A 20914-nucleotide genomic window follows, 5' to 3' on the forward strand; every position below is an offset into this window, starting at 1 on the left:
AATTTTTCGCCCGGCCGATTAGGGAAATGCCTACTGTCCATGCAGGTCCATTAGATGCAAATTTCTATTTTGATCAGGATACAGTTAGAATCAACCGGCTACGCCCGGAGTATCATGCATTAAAACAATTATTGAAGGGGTGTCACAGTGAAGCAGTGTTGCTACGCACCACAAATCCCCTCTGCACTGCATCGAATCTATACTGGAGAATCCAGAGTGACCAGCAAAGAGTCACAACCCGCGGGTATCCAGTCACACTAAGGCATATCCACCATTCCCCACATATTCACTGTAACAAAACACAATACTGTTCACTATAATACACTTTTATTTAAATGGACTTGGATGAGTCTGTAGAAGAGAACACAATGCACGCACACGCACGCATGCGCGGACACACACACGCACACACACACACACACACACGCGCGCGCACACACATCTAGGTTATAGTGCTATACACGTATCTAGGATTTAGGAAGCACGAGAATATGTCGAAGCACCCACACATATCCCTTCATGCAGTGTACTTCAGTAGCCCAACACATTACGACCGCTATAGCACAGGACCATCACAAAACACATTACGACTGCTATAGCACAGGACCATCACAAAACACTACACACTGTTACTACACTGCATACACAGTTACTACACTACGCCTGTTACAAGTACTTACAAATAATTTTGAAAACAAATGGCACATCCCGAAGACGGCAGCTAGCTCCAGACCTTCATACATCATCATCATCTGTAAAACCAAGCATGAGCGCACACAAACACTATTAGTGTCACGAATACGGAAGCAGGGTAAGACAAGAGGATACGAAACAAGTAAGTATCGCTATAACGAGGGGGATAAGTATACATGTAGACAGAGCAGTGCTTACTTACAGGGTCCGGATACGCTCCATGGCGTCCCGGTAGTCGGACTGCAACAGCAGCCCGACCTGCCGGCCCTCCCAGTAACGGGTTCGATGGGCCGCACCCGCCAGGTGTGCGGCCACGGCCTGGCCTCCCACCAGCCTTTCTCCACTGTAAAAACGAAAGAAACCGCAGAAAGCACAGTGTCATAGAGCTCTTTTGTTGGGGGAGAGAGCTAGGAGCACTGCACACTTACCATTTGTCACAATATATTATAAGAAAGAGGCGGCGCTTGACGCACCGCCTCAGGTGCTGAAACAGGGGTACGGGTATAACCCCTGTAAGTTCCACACCACAGTGACATGTGAAAGCCATACTGTAATGATACTGAAGTGAAGGTGTGAACCGCAAAGCAAGACCTTTACCTTCTTCCTGTCGAATTCGCTCTCCAGCTGCATAACGACATCATCCGCTAAAATCCAATCATACCAAGTAATGCAAAGGTCATCAGTTGACCTTTTGGACTTTTCAACTCTTATCCAAAACCACCAAGAGGAAAAAAACCAGGATAATAATAATAATCTTTATTTCAGGATTACCCAAAGGCTAACGCCTATCTGGGGATGAAGAAGACGTCAGTTGTAGAAGCGTTTGTGGAGGAGTTGTTACATTATTCTCAGTAAATAGATATGGCTGATACATTCGGTGTAGACGTGGACGACCGGTCGTGGTCTCTCACCACGGGTCCTTTACTAATAGAAAGGCGGACGCCAATAAGAACTGTTGTGGACTTGGCAGATCAAAACGCGCAGCAAGAAATTTGGCACGTCGATGGTAGACTCCATCGGGAGGACAGACCAGCTCTTGTTGATAGTAGGGGAGTGTCCGCCTGGTGCTATGGAGGTCGCCTTCATCGCATTAATGAACCTGCTTGGATAGGACGGGGTAGCATCGAGTACTACCTCAACGGCGTCTAGAGCCGGCGGTCCTGCAGTCAGTTATTGTGACGCCACATACTGTATTCTACGGTGGTATCACCACGGAAGGCTCCACAGGGAGAATGCGCCAGCGGTGATACGCAGGGAAGGTAACAATCGTGTACGGGAGTGGTACCGATACAACCTTCGGCATAGGGAAGATGGACCTGCTTTCATCTCTCAGGAGGAGGAGGGTGTCTATCAGTGGTACCTCAACGGGGTGTATTACGGTGACCACCATCAAGACCAAGCAATACACCCCATGGAGCTGCAGTACACCAATGTAGTACCTACTAAGGTAGACTCGTCAGCAATAAGTCATGAGTCCATTTGTGTGATTAGTCAGGATACCCTGGACCGTCCTCTATCCAAGTTGGAGCGCGGTCATGAATTTCACTTCCACTGTATCAAGGAGTGGATCAGTTCTGCCCCTAAGCCCTACTTGCCCAACCTGCCGCTACTCCATGACTGCTGAGAACTTGGTTGAGTTCTTGTAGTAATACATGACACAGTTGCATGTAGGCGACTACGAATGACCAGTCATGTGCTACTGATGGACACGAACACGCCACCCTAAGTAGCCATGAGCGGCTATTTGGGCAAGGGCAACAAAGCACCTCGTGGGCGGCCAAGGTTGACACTAGCCACAAGTCTGGTCGCTCAGTTGAATAAGCTGGGTGTGCCCATGAAGACCATGGAAGCCCTTTCCAGGTGCCGGCAACAAGCAGAGGACAAGACAGACTGGAAGAAACTGTGCAGCTCGACACTCGAGGACAAATCAGTATCAACAGCTTCTACACCTTGCTGATGATGCTCACAAGACAGAAGTGGGAAAAACCACTGAATTTCTTTATTTAGTGCTCAACTACGCGAAATGTGCTATTATTATTATTATACATGTTCAATTGTACACAGTCTGGCTGACTGCCATTCTCTACCACACATTACCGGACACTGTTGTGGTTGTCGTCGCTATCGTCGTCGTTGTTGATGTTGTTGTTGGTTGTTGTCGTCGTTATCGTCGTCGTTGTTGATGTTGTTGTTGGCTGTTGCTGTCGGTTGTTGTCGGTTGTTGTCGTTTGCTGTTGGTTGTTGTTGGTTATTGTCGGTTGTTGTCGGTTGTTGTTGGTTGTTGTTGGTTGTTGTTGGTTGTTGTTGGTTGTTGTTGAGTGTTGTTGTTGGTTGTTGTTGATTGTTGTCGGTTGTTGGGTGTTGTTGTCGGTTGTTGGGTGTTGTTGTTGGCTGTTGGGTGTTGTTGTTGTCGGTTGTTGGGTGCTGTTGTTGGTTGTTGTTGGTTGTTGTTGGTTGTTGCCGGATGTTGTCGGTTGTTGTTGGTTGTTGTTGGTTGTTGTTGTCGGTTGTTGTCGGTTGTTGTCGGTTGTTGTTGGTTGTTGTTGTTGGTTGTTGTTGGTTGTTGTTGGTTGTTGTTGAGTGTTGTTGTTGGTTGTTGTTGATTGTTGTCGGTTGTTGGGCGTTTTTGTCGGTTGTTGGGTGTTGTTGTTGGTTGCTGGGTGTTGTTGTTGTCGGTTGTTGGGTGTTGTTGTTGGTTGTTGTTGGTTGTTGTTGGTTGTTGCCGGATGTTGTCGGTTGTTGTTGGTTGTTGTTGTCGGTTGTTGTCGGTTGTTGTCGGTTGTTGTTGGTTGTTGTTGGTTGTTGTTGGTTGTTGTTGGTTGTTGTTGGCTGTTGTTGGTTGTTGTTGTCGGTTGTTGTTGGTTGTTGTTGGTAGTTGTTGTCGGTTGCTGTCGGTTGTTGTCGGTTGTTGTCGGTTGTTGTTGTTTGTTGTTGTTTGTTGTTGGTTGTTGTTGGTTGTTGTTGGTTGTTGTTGGCTGTTGTTGTTTGTTGTTGGTTGTTGTTGTCGGTTGTTGGGTGTTGTTGTTGGTTATTGTCGGTTGTTGTCGGTTGTTGTCGGTTGTTGTGTTTTAACCCTTTGCGGTGCATCAGTCATTAACGACTGATATTGTGTACATACCGTAAAACTGTCGTAACTCCATCGATTTTAGTCCTGTTGCAAATATGGAAATATGTAGATTAATCGTTATTTTGTTCATTATCCAGGAGGATGTTGCTATGATTCAGTACCATTTTTTCGCATAATGAGACAAGTTTGTGTAACGTTAGTGTGACGTGGGTATGCTGATTGGATGCGAGGTGGTGAGAGTATGCTGATTGGCCGATAACAATTAGTGGAAGGGATAAAGTAATGCGCTGCTTGTGCAGCGTAACCAAACACATGGTCTGTGGGAAACACCCTAGTAAAATAAATAAAATAATAATAACATGAATTACCACCGGCACTTGAGAGACTCGAGCCCCGCCACCTTGTTCAAATCGGACTTGGTAGCTTCGTATTGGAACTTAATCTTCTTCTTTTTGAGGTATGACCGTACAAAACGCGCTTGGAGTTTTCATTTATTTTATTTTTTTATTTTATTTTTTCATTGCAACTTTTTTAGCAGATGTCCACTCGTGAAACAACGGTGAATCTGGAACGAATAAATGGTCCATGCCAAAGGCATGACGAGTCTCGAAGTCTTCACATTCATGATGGAACCTTGTCATGATTGACGCATTCCTTGATGGTGCGCACATGAAATCAACCTGGCTCATCTTTTCCAATTCCATTCTTTTCACATCCTGCAACCCATACCCTACTAGTATCAGTGGGGACGCTAGAATCAGAAGAGGCAAGGCAGCACTCTTCCGTGGATGTATTACTCGACACAACACCACCCATACTTGTTTTCTAGAAGTTTTGAATATAATGATATATTGCAGTAGGAAGTAGTATACAGTCAAATAGGATAGGATAAGAATGAATGATCAGCTGTCTGATAAAGAATGCAGTTCATTAAAGACTTATTGGAAGCTCTCTACCAGCTGATCGTCTTGTTGAACGGCGACACTGCATAATGATATGAAGCTCTCAGTTAGCTGTTTCAGTTCCGTGGTAGAAAGTGTCATGTGCGCGTCCAGAGCACGATGAAAACATCTGGGCTCCACGTGGATGCAGACGATTGGAGCAACAGTAAGACGTACCTTCAACGCCTGCTCGTCAATGTCGAGGGAGACTGCCCCGGGGTAGATGAAAACATCTTGTTCCACATCCAGTTCGAACGAGCTGGTCGGGACTAGCTTGCTTTCACCGTTGATGTACACCCGACATTGACCGTCGGACGAACGTGATGGGTAGAAGTTGGTCTTGATCTTCTCCACACGTCCTCTTCGGAGAGTGTCACGGAGCGATGGACAAGTCTTGATCAAGTTCGTAATGATGAACTCAGTGGACTTATTCAGTTCGATGTAAACCTGTCCTTGAGCATCTTTGCGAGCTGTTGCCGTACTACCACAGGCTGGTAGAGCTCCTGAAGGGAAGTACATCTTATAACCAGGCTTGTAGAAGGATCTACCTGATGACTTGTAGGACAGTTGCATGTCCTCCTGAAACCCATCCACCACAATCTCTTTGTGGAGCTTGGTAGGAGCAGGTGGCACATAGCGACGCTTAGCCGGTACTGCGTTCGAAGAGAGCACAACTTGAGGAGGGTCAGCAGGAAGAGCGGAATTCTTCCTCACCCGTCGCTCGTATAGGGAATCCATCTTCCAGGAAGCGAAGGCAGAACAACTCATCAGCACTGTATTCGATGAACGAATGACTCAACTACAGGACAACCATCTGTATTTATACAAGTCAGAGACGGGGGCGGATTGAAATGTTAAAAATATGTGTCAGCTAGATCAACCAATCACCATCAAGCCCGACACAAACATTTGCCCAATCAGCATTGAGCCCGCCAAAAACATTTGACCAACCAGCATCAAACTCGCCAAAAACATTTTGTCCAGTCAGCGGCATGCCCACCAAATAATTATCTCATCTTAAAGATTCCTTACATGATACAGCCACTTTAGTGAACTGATACAGTATGGAAATAAGATCAAAGTCAAACGTGTGCAAGTTCTGAATCACGTGATCAAGTGAATAGGTTTCCCAACAATAGGCATCAATCAATGATGTCATAAGAGATGTATCAGATGGAGATAAAATCAGCAAATTCGTACGCAACGTGGACAGTTGAGATGATGACACCATCCTGGTCGACTCCATGAGATGCAGTACATATAGGAGTGGAAAATGCTGAGGAAGAGGTTTCATGATTCGACTGAACCTCAACCATGATACATTGCTACGAGGTAAGTAGGAACGCAGTTTACGTAGTACATCCACATTCGTATCGTATACTATGCAGGATAATGCTATAGCATAGTTTAAACTCTTGTACAAACAGGGTTTTTTCATCGCAAGTAACTGCTCCCGAAGAGGGTGTACGCAAAGCTGATCGGATAAGAGTTCAGTTTTCGAAAGAAAATGCAAAAGATGACGATCCACACCGCATAACCGCTCATGTACAGCGTAACGCTTCTTCATCAAACTACATCTCCTATGCACATCATCTTCAGGGAAGTAAATCACCGCCATGACAAGTCCACACGAAGAACACACGTATCTTGATCATGTTTTTTTTGAAGGAAGATGTTACGCTGTACATGAGCGGTTATGCGGTGTGGATCATCATCTTTTGCATTTTCTTTCGAAAACTGAACTCTTATCCGATCAGCTTTGCGTACACCCTCTTCGGGAGCAGTTACTTGCGATGAAAAAACCCTGTTTGTACAAGAGTTTAAACTATGCTATAGCATTATCCTGCATAGTATACGATACGAATGTGGATGTACTACGTAAACCGCGTTCCTACTTACCTCGTAGCAATGTATCATGGTTGAGGTTCAGTCGAATCATGAAACCTTTTCCTCAGCATTTTCCACTCCTATATGTACTGCATCTCATGGAGTCGACCAGGATGGTGTCATCATCTCAACTGTCCACGTTGCGTACGAATTTGCTGATTTTATCTCCATCTGATACATCCCTTATGACATCATTGATTGATGCCTATTGTTGGGAAACCTATTCACTTGATCACGTGATTCAGAACTTGCACACGTTTGACTTTGATCTTATTTCCATACTGTATCAGTTCACTAAAGTGGCTGTATCATGTAAGGAATCTTTAAGATGAGATAATTATTTGGTGGGCATGCCGCTGACTGGACAAAATGTTTTTGGCGAGTTTGATGCTGGTTGGTCAAATGTTTTTGGCGGGCTCAATGCTGATTGGGCAAATGTTTGTGTCGGGCTTGATGGTGATTGGTTGATCTAGCTGACACATATTTTTAACATTTCAATCCGCCCCCGTCTCTGACTTGTATAAATACAGATGGTTGTCCTGTAGTTGAGTCATTCGTTCATCGAATACAGTGCTGATGAGTTGTTCTGCCTTCGCTTCCTGGAAGATGGATTCCCTATACGAGCGACGGGTGAGGAAGAATTCCGCTCTTCCTGCTGACCCTCCTCAAGTTGTGCTCTCTTCGAACGCAGTACCGGCTAAGCGTCGCTATGTGCCACCTGCTCCTACCAAGCTCCACAAAGAGATTGTGGTGGATGGGTTTCAGGAGGACATGCAACTGTCCTACAAGTCATCAGGTAGATCCTTCTACAAGCCTGGTTATAAGATGTACTTCCCTTCAGGAGCTCTACCAGCCTGTGGTAGTACGGCAACAGCTCGCAAAGATGCTCAAGGACAGGTTTACATCGAACTGAATAAGTCCACTGAGTTCATCATTACGAACTTGATCAAGACTTGTCCATCGCTCCGTGACACTCTCCGAAGAGGACGTGTGGAGAAGATCAAGACCAACTTCTACCCATCACGTTCGTCCGACGGTCAATGTCGGGTGTACATCAACGGTGAAAGCAAGCTAGTCCCGACCAGCTCGTTCGAACTGGATGTGGAACAAGATGTTTTCATCTACCCCGGGGCAGTCTCCCTCGACATTGACGAGCAGGCGTTGAAGGTACGTCTTACTGTTGCTCCAATCGTCTGCATCCACGTGGAGCCCAGATGTTTTCATCGTGCTCTGGACGCGCACATGACACTTTCTACCACGGAACTGAAACAGCTAACTGAGAGCTTCATATCATTATGCAGTGTCGCCGTTCAACAAGACGATCAGCTGGTAGAGAGCTTCCAATAAGTCTTTAATGAACTGCATTCTTTATCAGACAGCTGATCATTCATTCTTATCCTATCCTATTTGACTGTATACTACTTCCTACTGCAATATATCATTATATTCAAAACTTCTAGAAAACAAGTATGGGTGGTGTTGTGTCGAGTAATACATCCACGGAAGAGTGCTGCCTTGCCTCTTCTGATTCTAGCGTCCCCACTGATACTAGTAGGGTATGGGTTGCAGGATGTGAAAAGAATGGAATTGGAAAAGATGAGCCAGGTTGATTTCATGTGCGCACCATCAAGGAATGCGTCAATCATGACAAGGTTCCATCATGAATGTGAAGACTTCGAGACTCGTCATGCCTTTGGCATGGACCATTTATTCGTTCCAGATTCACCGTTGTTTCACGAGTGGACATCTGCTAAAAAAGTTGCAATGAAAAAATAAAATAAAAAAATAAAATAAATGAAAACTCCAAGCGCGTTTTGTACGGTCATACCTCAAAAAGAAGAAGATTAAGTTCCAATACGAAGCTACCAAGTCCGATTTGAACAAGGTGGCGGGGCTCGAGTCTCTCAAGTGCCGGTGGTAATTCATGTTATTATTATTTTATTTATTTTACTAGGGTGTTTCCCACAGACCATGTGTTTGGTTACGCTGCACAAGCAGCGCATTACTTTATCCCTTCCACTAATTGTTATCGGCCAATCAGCATACTCTCACCACCTCGCATCCAATCAGCATACCCACGTCACACTAACGTTACACAAACTTGTCTCATTATGCGAAAAAATGGTACTGAATCATAGCAACATCCTCCTGGATAATGAACAAAATAACGATTAATCTACATATTTCCATATTTGCAACAGGACTAAAATCGATGGAGTTACGACAGTTTTACGGTATGTACACAATATCAGTCGTTAATGACTGATGCACCGCAAAGGGTTAAAACACAACAACCGACAACAACCGACAACAACCGACAATAACCAACAACAACACCCAACAACCGACAACAACAACCAACAACAAACAACAACAGCCAACAACAACCAACAACAACCAACAACAACCAACAACAAACAACAACAAACAACAACAACCGACAACAACCGACAACAACCGACAGCAACCGACAACAACTACCAACAACAACCAACAACAACCGACAACAACAACCAACAACAGCCAACAACAACCAACAACAACCAACAACAACCAACAACAACCAACAACAACCGACAACAACCGACAACAACCGACAACAACCGACAACAACCGACAACAACAACCAACAACAACCGACAACATCCGGCAACAACCAACAACAACCAACAACAACCAACAACAACACCCAACAACCGACAACAACAACACCCAGCAACCAACAACAACACCCAACAACCGACAAAAACGCCCAACAACCGACAACAATCAACAACAACCAACAACAACACTCAACAACAACCAACAACAACCAACAACAACCAACAACAACAACCAACAACAACCGACAACAACCGACAACAACCGACAACAACAACCAACAACAACCAACAACAACCGACAACATCCGGCAACAACCAACAACAACCAACAACAACCAACAACAGCACCCAACAACCGACAACAACAACACCCAACAGCCAACAACAACACCCAACAACCGACAACAACACCCAACAACCGACAACAATCAACAACAACCAACAACAACACTCAACAACAACCAACAACAACCAACAACAACCAACAACAACCAACAACAACCGACAACAACCGACAATAACCAACAACAACCAACAGCAAACGACAACAACCGACAACAACCGACAGCAACAGCCAACAACAACATCAACAACGACGACGATAACGACGACAACAACCAACAACAACATCAACAACGACGACGATAGCGACGACAACCACAACAGTGTCCGGTAATGTGTGGTAGAGAATGGCAGTCAGCCAGACTGTGTACAATTGAACATGTATAATAATAATAATAGCACATTTCGCGTAGTTGAGCACTAAATAAAGAAATTCAGTGGTTTTTCCCACTTCTGTCTTGTGAGCATCATCAGCAAGGTGTAGAAGCTGTTGATACTGATTTGTCCTCGAGTGTCGAGCTGCACAGTTTCTTCCAGTCTGTCTTGTCCTCTGCTTGTTGCCGGCACCTGGAAAGGGCTTCCATGGTCTTCATGGGCACACCCAGCTTATTCAACTGAGCGACCAGACTTGTGGCTAGTGTCAACCTTGGCCGCCCACGAGGTGCTTTGTTGCCCTTGCCCAAATAGCCGCTCATGGCTACTTAGGGTGGCGTGTTCGTGTCCATCAGTAGCACATGACTGGTCATTCGTAGTCGCCTACATGCAACTGTGTCATGTATTACTACAAGAACTCAACCAAGTTCTCAGCAGTCATGGAGTAGCGGCAGGTTGGGCAAGTAGGGCTTAGGGGCAGAACTGATCCACTCCTTGATACAGTGGAAGTGAAATTCATGACCGCGCTCCAACTTGGATAGAGGACGGTCCAGGGTATCCTGACTAATCACACAAATGGACTCATGACTTATTGCTGACGAGTCTACCTTAGTAGGTACTACATTGGTGTACTGCAGCTCCATGGGGTGTATTGCTTGGTCTTGATGGTGGTCACCGTAATACACCCCGTTGAGGTACCACTGATAGACACCCTCCTCCTCCTGAGAGATGAAAGCAGGTCCATCTTCCCTATGCCGAAGGTTGTATCGGTACCACTCCCGTACACGATTGTTACCTTCCCTGCGTATCACCGCTGGCGCATTCTCCCTGTGGAGCCTTCCGTGGTGATACCACCGTAGAATACAGTATGTGGCGTCACAATAACTGACTGCAGGACCGCCGGCTCTAGACGCCGTTGAGGTAGTACTCGATGCTACCCCGTCCTATCCAAGCAGGTTCATTAATGCGATGAAGGCGACCTCCATAGCACCAGGCGGACACTCCCCTACTATCAACAAGAGCTGGTCTGTCCTCCCGATGGAGTCTACCATCGACGTGCCAAATTTCTTGCTGCGCGTTTTGATCTGCCAAGTCCACAACAGTTCTTATTGGCGTCCGCCTTTCTATTAGTAAAGGACCCGTGGTGAGAGACCACGACCGGTCGTCCACGTCTACACCGAATGTATCAGCCATATCTATTTACTGAGAATAATGTAACAACTCCTCCACAAACGCTTCTACAACTGACGTCTTCTTCATCCCCAGATAGGCGTTAGCCTTTGGGTAATCCTGAAATAAAGATTATTATTATTATCCTGGTTTTTTTCCTCTTGGTGGTTTTGGATAAGAGTTGAAAAGTCCAAAAGGTCAACTGATGACCTTTGCATTACTTGGTATGATTGGATTTTAGCGGATGATGTCGTTATGCAGCTGGAGAGCGAATTCGACAGGAAGAAGGTAAAGGTCTTGCTTTGCGGTTCACACCTTCACTTCAGTATCATTACAGTATGGCTTTCACATGTCACTGTGGTGTGGAACTTACAGGGGTTATACCCGTACCCCTGTTTCAGCACCTGAGGCGGTGCGTCAAGCGCCGCCTCTTTCTTATAATATATTGTGACAAATGGTAAGTGTGCAGTGCTCCTAGCTCTCTCCCCCAACAAAAGAGCTCTATGACACTGTGCTTTCTGCGGTTTCTTTCGTTTTTACAGTGGAGAAAGGCTGGTGGGAGGCCAGGCCGTGGCCGCACACCTGGCGGGTGCGGCCCATCGAACCCGTTACTGGGAGGGCCGGCAGGTCGGGCTGCTGTTGCAGTCCGACTACCGGGACGCCATGGAGCGTATCCGGACCCTGTAAGTAAGCACTGCTCTGTCTACATGTATACTTATCCCCCTCGTTATAGCGATACTTACTTGTTTCGTATCCTCTTGTCTTACCCTGCTTCCGTATTCGTGACACTAATAGTGTTTGTGTGCGCTCATGCTTGGTTTTACAGATGATGATGATGTATGAAGGTCTGGAGCTAGCTGCCGTCTTCGGGATGTGCCATTTGTTTTCAAAATTATTTGTAAGTACTTGTAACAGGCGTAGTGTAGTAACTGTGTATGCAGTGTAGTAACAGTGTGTAGTGTTTTGTGATGGTCCTGTGCTATAGCAGTCGTAATGTGTTTTGTGATGGTCCTGTGCTATAGCGGTCGTAATGTGTTGGGCTACTGAAGTACACTGCATGAAGGGATATGTGTGGGTGCTTCGACATATTCTCGTGCTTCCTAAATCCTAGATACGTGTATAGCACTATAACCTAGATGTGTGTGCGCGCGCGTGTGTGTGTGTGTGTGTGTGCGTGTGTGTGTCCGCGCATGCGTGCGTGTGCGTGCATTGTGTTCTCTTCTACAGACTCATCCAAGTCCATTTAAATAAAAGTGTATTATAGTGAACAGTATTGTGTTTTGTTACAGTGAATATGTGGGGAATGGTGGATATGCCTTAGTGTGACTGGATACCCGCGGGTTGTGACTCTTTGCTGGTCACTCTGGATTCTCCAGTATAGATTCGATGCAGTGCAGAGGGGATTTGTGGTGCGTAGCAACACTGCTTCACTGTGACACCCCTTCAATAATTGTTTTAATGCATGATACTCCGGGCGTAGCCGGTTGATTCTAACTGTATCCTGATCAAAATAGAAATTTGCATCTAATGGACCTGCATGGACAGTAGGCATTTCCCTAATCGGCCGGGCGAAAAATTCGCCGAAAACAGTGGTTTTGAAGAAATTACCCATCTTTTCGCCGAATTTTCAAAAATTCGCATGTTGAATTCCCCGAAAACCGATGCTTCAGTGCTTCAACAGGGTGTATGTAAATGTACTTGACGTAATGGGAGCGGTGACTTCAAGTACTATGTTGAGCCGAATTCTGATCTTGGAGCTCATAATATGGCCGAATTTGAACATTCTCGATCGAAAAGCCGATTAGGTATGCTCTGTATGGGCAACTTGTCAATCAGTGCACATCTACGATGTGCAAATAAAACGAATGCACGGAACGTGAACTTGTTTGCTGCACATCTACGAAGTGCGAATCATGGAGTAGTATAATGACACGTGTACTAGTACACCTTGTGTTGCACTGCGTCTTTTCCACACGCATAGGACCACTGAAGGTCACACGCTCCGCGTGCGTATGCACGCATGCGCAATATGTCACTGCATGCAATGCACATCTACGATGTGCAAATCAGGGAATAGTACGTATTTTACTACTCCCCGGTGCGAATGCACCGAACGTGCACAAGTGCACGTTCGCCACGGAAAAGAACATGATGACATTTATGGCATGCCAGGGGTCAAAGGTCAAACCCTGGGGGAGTCCCGGGGCCAGACCAAGCGCGCCCGACACAGTGTGCCTTATTTAACCTAAAGGTCAAAGGTCAAACCCTGGGGGAGTCCCGGGGCCAGACCAAGCACGACCGACACAGTGTGCCTTATTTGGCCCAAAGGTCAAAGGTCAAAAAGTGCACCAGAACCTGCCCCGCACTAACTACTCAAGTGAACTAGCTTGGAGCTCATTCCATACACCAAAATTACGCCCCACCTCATATACAAACAGCCACTGCGCACTTCCCCATACACAGTACTAGAGAGTTGAGGCACCTCAGAGCTTTTCTCTGACCGTTGCTTGCACCACTCGCTATTCCCCCTCTCCACTTCTTTGCTCAATGAATCTGTTCAATAGTCTACCCCGAGACATAAAATCCATTCAGAACTCTCTGCTCTCATCGAATCTAGCATATGCTCTTTCTCTAATCTCCAGTGCAGCCCCTACTAGGTCGAATGTGCTGATTCCTGTACACTCCCTAGCGATCAACTCTTGAACTATCAGTATCACCATATTCTCAACTGATGTTACCTCATAGCCTCATTTAATCACCGTTATTAATAATTATTGCATCTCTCTTATTGGCCAACCGCCACCGTGAAAAAAAATAATAATCATAATAATAATGGGCCGGCCCCGCTGTTTTCCATGCTTTCAAATTACAGCTTTCTGATGCCTGCTTTATTGTTGACCTGTTGTTGGTGGACTCAAACTCATAATTCAAACCAAGGCCTCCAAAGTAACTCAACTCCTGGCTAGAATAAGGGGCAACCTAACCCCAAAACACTGCTGCTTATATACACTGTATACATCCGCTCCATCCTGGTCTATGGAAGCCTTGCTCTCTCTGCACTTACGTTTCATCAGTCGGATGCCCTGGAGCGTTTTCAGCGCCGTGCAATAAAACTATGCCTCTGTCTCCCAATCTTCAAGCTATGCCACCACTCCTCCCTGTTGCACCATGTCAGTCTGCCAACACTGAAATCACGTAGACAAGTGAACTAGCTTGGAGCTCATTCCATACACCAAAATTACGCCCCACCTCATATACAAACAGCCACTGCGCACTTCCCCATACACAGTACCAGAGAGTTGAGGCACCTCAGAGCTTTTCTCTGACCGTTGCTTGCACCACTCGCTATTCCCCCTCTCCACTTCTTTGCTCAATGAATCTGTTCAATAGTCTACCCCGAGACATAAAATCCATTCAGAACTCTCTGCTCTCATCGAATCTAGCATATGCTCTTTCTCTAATCTCCAGTGCAGCCCCTACTAGGTCGAATGTGCTGATTCCTGTACACTCCCTAGCGATCAACTCTTGAACAATCAGTATCACCATATTCTCAACTGATGTTACCTCATAGCCTCATTTAATCACCGTTATTAATAATTATTGCATCTCTCTTATTGGCCAACCGCCACCGTGAAAAAATAATAATAATAATAAGCCAAACACCCATCACCGGACTTGGATGGCCCCTCATCCGATGTACTGCTACAGGGTCCGTGCCGCCCAACGCATCCCGTGCTGTTCGAACCGGTGAATGCTGCATTTGTCCGGGCTACCTCCCTTTCCCTGTCTGGTGCGGCAGGGGTGTCTGGGCTGGATGCAGATGCCTGGCGGAGGATGTGTTGTTCATTTGGAAGATCTTCCACGGGCCTATGCAACGCTGTAGCCATGCTGACGAAGCGCCTCGCCACCTCTCCTGTCGACTCGGGTGCTTTGGCGCCGCTGCTGGCTGGGAGGCTTGTGCCCCTGGATAAGAATCCTGGTGTGCGCCCGATCGGCATTGGGGAGACCCTCCGTCGCCTCATTGCCAAGGTGGTCCTCCGCATCACGCGTCAGGACATTGTTGAGGCCGCGGGGGCACTTCAAACCTGTGCTGGGCAGGAGGGTGGGGCGGAGGCCGCTGCACATGCCCTGTGTCGCCACTTTGACAGCAGCAACACAGAGGGAGCACTCCTGGTCGATGCTACCAACGCGTTCAACTCCCTGAACCGTGTAGCTATGCTCCACAACATCCACCTACTATGTCCATCAATAGCAACAATTTCGAAAAACTTTTACCGCGGCACAGTACCTCTCCACGTCAGCGGTACGGTCATCTGGTCTGCTGAAGGCACCACGCAAGGCTGCCCACTAGCCATGCCCCTCTACGCTATTGCCATTACGCCACTCGTCACTACCCTCGCCACCGCCCTTATGGACGACTCTCCAGCTGGCACGGTGCAAGACCGCGAATCGCCTGAGAGACCAGCCGGCGTCGGTGCGTCCGCTGCTCGACCGGACGCCTCGACCATCCAGCTATGGTATGCCGATGACGCGGGAGCCGCTGGCCTGCTGCGGCGCCTTCGCACCTGGTGGGACCAGATCTGTCAACTTGGCCCAGCATTCGGCTACTATCCAAACGCTGCCAAGACTTGGCTGGTTGTCAAGCCCGAGCATCTCGATGCTGCCAACGCTGCATTCGCCGACACCGATGTCCACATCACCACTGAGGGCCGCCCCTACCTGGGTGCTCCTCTGGGCTCGGAAGCCTTCAAGACAACATTTTGCAATGCTCGAGTGGAGGCTTGGGCATCTGAGATGCGTGAGCTGGCGAACGTGGCCGAGGCCGAGCCCCAAGCCGTGTATGCCGCACTGGTCTTTGGGTACCGTCACCGCTGGACATTCCTGATGCGCGTGTCGAGCTGTGCACCAGACGTCTTCGAGCCTCTCGAGTCCTCTCTTCGCTCCGTCTTGTTGCCAGCTCTATTGGGTGTGCCAGTCGTCCCTGCCCCTCTACGCAGCCTTCTTGCTCTGCCTGTGCGTCATGGTGGCCTTGCAGTGCTCAATCCAGTTGAGGCTGCCCCGCAACAGCGGACAGCATCTCTGTCCATCACGAGCAGTCTCCAGCAACTTATCGCGGACCAGTCCTCCCTCTACAGCGTGGACCCAGCAGCCATTTGCGCCGCCAAGGCTGCTGCCAAGCAAGCCCAGTCTGTGACAACCAAGACCGTCCTGCAGACAGCTGGTCCAGAGGCCCTACCACCAATGCTTCTGGAGCACCTCCAGGCCAAGGGAACAGGTGCATGGCTGACCTGTCTTCCTGTTCGCGAGCATGGATACTCCCTCGACCGGCGGTCCTTCGTTGATGCCCTATGCATTCGGTATGGCCTCACCATCCACGGTTCACCTACCGAGTGTCCATGCGGCCGGCCGTTCACCATCGACCACGCAATGATCTGCAGGTTGGGCGGCTATCCCATCCACCGGCACAACCATGTCCGCAACTACCTGGGCCAACTTCTTTCTCAAGTGTCTGAGGATGTGCAGCTGGAGCCACCGCTGCAACCTCTACCGACGGTCCGCACGTTTGACCATGGTCCTGCCCTGCTCACTGCGGACGACGCCAGACCGGACATCAAGGCCAGGGGGTTTTGGTCGGTACAGACTGATGCATTTTTTGATGTAAGGGTGTTCTATCCCAACGCACAGTCGTACCGATCTCGCCCGCTGGCTGAGGTGTTCCAATGGCACGAGCGTCAGAAGCAGTCGGCATACGGTGCCCGGATCCGGGAAGTTGAGCACGCGTCGTTCACCCCGATCGTCCTGTCTTCCGCTGGTGCCCTGGCGAAGGAGGCTATCCGGTTCCTGAAGCTGCTCGGAACGAAGCTCTCCACCAAGCTCTCGCAGCCTTATCCCCTCGTGATGGGAAAGCTGCGGACGGACCTGGCTTTCAGCCTTGTCCGCGACTCCGTCCTGATGGTTCGTGGGAGTCGCCGTGCATTCCGTGCACCTGGTCTGGCGGCGGATGTGGATGCTGTTTCTGTGGAGGCCCGCATTCCCGCCACTACGTGACGCTAAGTCCTCCTGGGGTTTGCCGCTCTCCGGTCCTCTTTCATCCCGTTCTCCCCTCTTTTTTGGGGATTCTTTGTACTTCGTCTTTCTTGTTTTTTTTGTTCCTTTGTTTTTTGTAGGACAGATTTTTGGTGTACTGATTTCGGTCGTTGTTGTGTCTGACTCTATTCCCAATATCTAATTCTGTGGTTGGTTTTCCAACTCATTGGGTTTTGTAGTTTCCATCATGAGTTTGATTCCATCGTGAGTTTGATTCCATCGTGAGTTTTGATTCTATTAATTTTGCTATTTTTCGTTCCATTTTTGAGCTCATATTTTATTTTCCTGATTTCTTCTCCAGTGTATGTTGTATTGCATTTTAATACATTGTGTTAATTTTTGCCCGTAAAAGAGGCTTGCACTCCATTAAAAAAAAAAATAATAATAATAATAATAATAATTCAAACAGTAGTTTGGAGGCGGTGGGAAAAACAGTTTCGTAATACGTATTCGCATGCAACGACGCAAATCCACACAATTCAGTAGACACTTTTTCTATCAAACGTTTTCTTTCCCTTCTCTTCAGGATAGTACAGGGAATGTTGGAAATTAGAAAAACACAAGTGATGATATCTTTTCGATTTTGACTCGTGGAAGGTCTAAGTTACATCTTGCTGTGTTAGAAGCTCTGTATATTCGTAAACTAGATCCAGAACTATGTGTACAGAAGGAGAATGTGTTATCGTTGCAGTTGTTTGGTGTCACACCTCGTGAAAGTGTGACAAGTGTTCCCTGATGTGTTCAACGTGTTTGTCTACAACTTGCAGCTGTTTGTTTTTGAGTTTTTAACACTTTAATCATTTTTAACACCTATGTTGAAGTGTTGACTTTTCTTTCTTTCATTTTCTATATAGTTATGTGTTTTTCTAATTTCCAACATTCCCTGTACTATCCTGAAGAGAAGGGAAAGAAAACGTTTGATAGAAAAAGTGTCTACTGAATTGTGTGGATTTGCGTCGTTGCATGCGAATACGTATTACGAAATAATAATAAGGCCAAACTAAAGAAGGTGTGTGGTTCGACTAACATGGACATTTTTTTTACGGGCGGGCGGGCGGATTTTTTTTTTTAAATATATATTTTTAGTACATGTAAATACACTGTATACGCGTATCGAGTAGACTCTACTACCAGCACAAGGCAGCAGTCGTACCACTCACTGCACTGCACTGCAGTACAACTACAAGTCAAGTCCAAAAGGAGCCGCCTGCGTCCGCAGACTCACGCCGCACAGCACGTAGACGTGGACGTGTTCAGTCCACGTACGTCAGTCACACGACAGCCCGCCGAAAAAAAGTTACGGTCGGGCTGAAATTGTACGGTCGGTCGGGTGAGTCGAACCACACACCTTCTTTAGTTTGGCCTAATAATAATAATAATAATCCTAATCCTCCGTATTACTTCAGGTCTTCTTCGTCTCCGTCTCGTCTCCGTCTCCGTCGCCATCGGGACGTGGAGAGTCGACGCCAGGAGGGTCGCTGCCCTCCTCGGGACGTGGAGAGTCGACGCCAGAGGGGTCGCTGCCCTCCTCGGGGGTGTCCTCCCCGTCGGCGCTGGCTGCGGCGACCCGAGCACGATAATAATAATATTATAGCTATGCCGCCATGCTGCACGTGCGGAAAGGCCTCGACCTGTTCAGGCTGCAAATGCGCCAAAGCTGGACGTCAATGTACTAACTGCTCCGCCAATCGCCATGGAACGTGTCGTAACTCCTGTCGCTCAGCGTCGTCACAGACGGCCGGCAGCGCTGCTGCCGCCTCTCATCTGGCTTTCTCTTCATCGTGCCCAGTACCCTCCGCCGTGAATACTCGAAATTCAAGAACTCGAAATTCGAATGTTCAAGGAGTATCTCAAATATCGGCCTCCTCTTCCTGCCACGATGGTCGCGGAAACCCTTCTACCACGTCCTCACAACCCAGCGGTGCTGCCGCGGAGACGTCTGTTTCATCCTCATGCCCCGCTGCGGCTTCTGGCTCAGGCACTCAAACTCCCCAGGTTCGAAACTCCCAAGAGAATTCTCAGCCGCCTTCCGGTACGCACAGCACTGGGGATGCGCACGCCCTGGACTACTCTGCCATTTCATCCCAGGACATTGACCTGCTTGCGAACTTGGACGCCTCTCAGCCACCTGATCGACTCCCTGACGCTGCACCAGCCCTAAACTGCCAGCCGTTCACCTGGGCTTCCGTCCCATCATCGCAGTTTGAGCAAGCCCTGGAGCACGCGAGAGAAGTTGTCGTCAACTGGCGCCGCAACATTTTTGCAATACCATCTGGAAAAGCAGGCTGTGCGTTCGTGGAGGAGCAGGCTCGTCTCCTGCAACTCCGGTCCCCTGACACACCTCAGGAACGCATTGCTCTGAAAGCTGCTATGGTGTTTCCGCCCCTTCTCCTGCAGAAACCTTTCCGGACATCAAAGGCTGCTGATCATGTCCGCTGCTTGCAGCGTCGACTCCAACTATGGAAAGATGGTGATATCACTTCCCTGCTCCACGAGGGTCGGCAGATCCAAGACCACCTACCATCTGGTCCTCTCCAGCGGTCTGATGACGCAGCGGTGAAAGGCTTTACCCGTCTCATGCTCGCGGGCAAAGTGAAAGCAGCAATTCGTTGCCTGCACACCTCAGGCAGGGGGGCGTCCTTCCCTTGCAGGCTGACTGCGGTGGTGGCCAGTCCACCATAGATATTCTGAAAGCCAAACACCCATCACCGGACTTGGATGGCCCCTCATCCGATGTACTGCTACAGGGTCCGTGCCGCCCAACGCATCCCGTGCTGTTCGAACCGGTGAATGCTGCATTTGTCCGGGCTACCTCTCTTTCCCTGTCTGGTGCGGCAGGGGTGTCTGGGCTGGATGCAGATGCCTGGCGGAGGATGTGTTGTTCATTTGGAAGATCTTCCACGGGCCTATGCAACGCTGTAGCCATGCTGACGAAGCGCCTCGCCACCTCTCCTGTCGACTCGGGTGCTTTGGCGCCGCTGCTGGCTGGGAGGCTTGTGCCCCTGGATAAGAATCCTGGTGTGCGCCCGATCGGCATTGGGGAGACCCTCCGTCGCCTCATTGCCAAGGTGGTCCTCCGCATCACGCGTCAGGACATTGTTGAGGCCGCGGGGGCACTTCAAACCTGTGCTGGGCAGGAGGGTGGGGCGGAGGCCGCTGCACATTCCCTGTGTCGCCACTTTGACAGCAGCAACACAGAGGGAGCACTCCTGGTCGATGCTACCAACGCGTTCAACTCGCTGAACCGTGCAGCTATGCTCCACAACATCCACCTACTATGTCCATCAATAGCAACAATTTCGAAAAACTTTTACCGCGGCACAGTACCTCTCCACGTCAGCGGTACGGTCATCTGGTCTGCTGAAGGCACCACGCAAGGCTGCCCACTAGCCATGCCCCTCTACGCTATTGCCATTACGCCACTCGTCACTACCCTCGCCACCGCCCTTATGGACGACTCTCCAGCTGGCACGGTGCATGACCGCGAATCGCCTGAGAGACCAGCCGGCGTCGGTGCGTCCGCTGCTCGACCGGACGCCTCGACCATCCAGCTATGGTATGCCGATGACGCGGGAGCCGCTGGCCTGCTGCGGCGCCTTCGCACCTGGTGGGACCAGATCTGTCAACTTGGCCCAGCATTCGGCTACTATCCAAACGCTGCCAAGACTTGGCTGGTTGTCAAGCCTGAGCATCTCGATGCTGCCAACGCTGCATTCGCCGACACCGATGTCCACATCACCACTGAGGGCCGC

At 48.5% G+C, this 20914-nt stretch overlaps 2 long non-coding RNA genes across 2 annotated transcripts; one reads left to right on the forward strand and one right to left on the reverse strand.

Annotated features, from left to right (window-relative positions):
• Window positions 1-310: 310 nt before the first annotated feature.
• On the reverse strand, window positions 311-1247 carry LOC135816689 (uncharacterized). The gene is made up of 4 exons (XR_010553458.1): window positions 1122-1247; window positions 896-1036; window positions 681-752; window positions 311-351 (listed from the first exon to the last, which is right to left on the reverse strand). It is a non-coding gene; the product is annotated as an uncharacterized LOC135816689 (long non-coding RNA).
• A 10159-nt stretch (window positions 1248-11406) lies between these two features.
• LOC135816690 (uncharacterized) lies at window positions 11407-12343 on the forward strand. Its single transcript, XR_010553459.1, has 4 exons — window positions 11407-11532; window positions 11618-11758; window positions 11902-11973; window positions 12303-12343. It is a non-coding gene; the product is annotated as an uncharacterized LOC135816690 (long non-coding RNA).
• The last annotated feature ends 8571 nt before the right edge of the window (window positions 12344-20914 follow it).

This window comes from Sycon ciliatum, chromosome 5, assembly GCF_964019385.1.
Source record: "Sycon ciliatum chromosome 5, ocSycCili1.1, whole genome shotgun sequence".
Classification (NCBI taxonomy): Eukaryota; Metazoa; Porifera; class Calcarea; order Leucosolenida; family Sycettidae; genus Sycon; species Sycon ciliatum.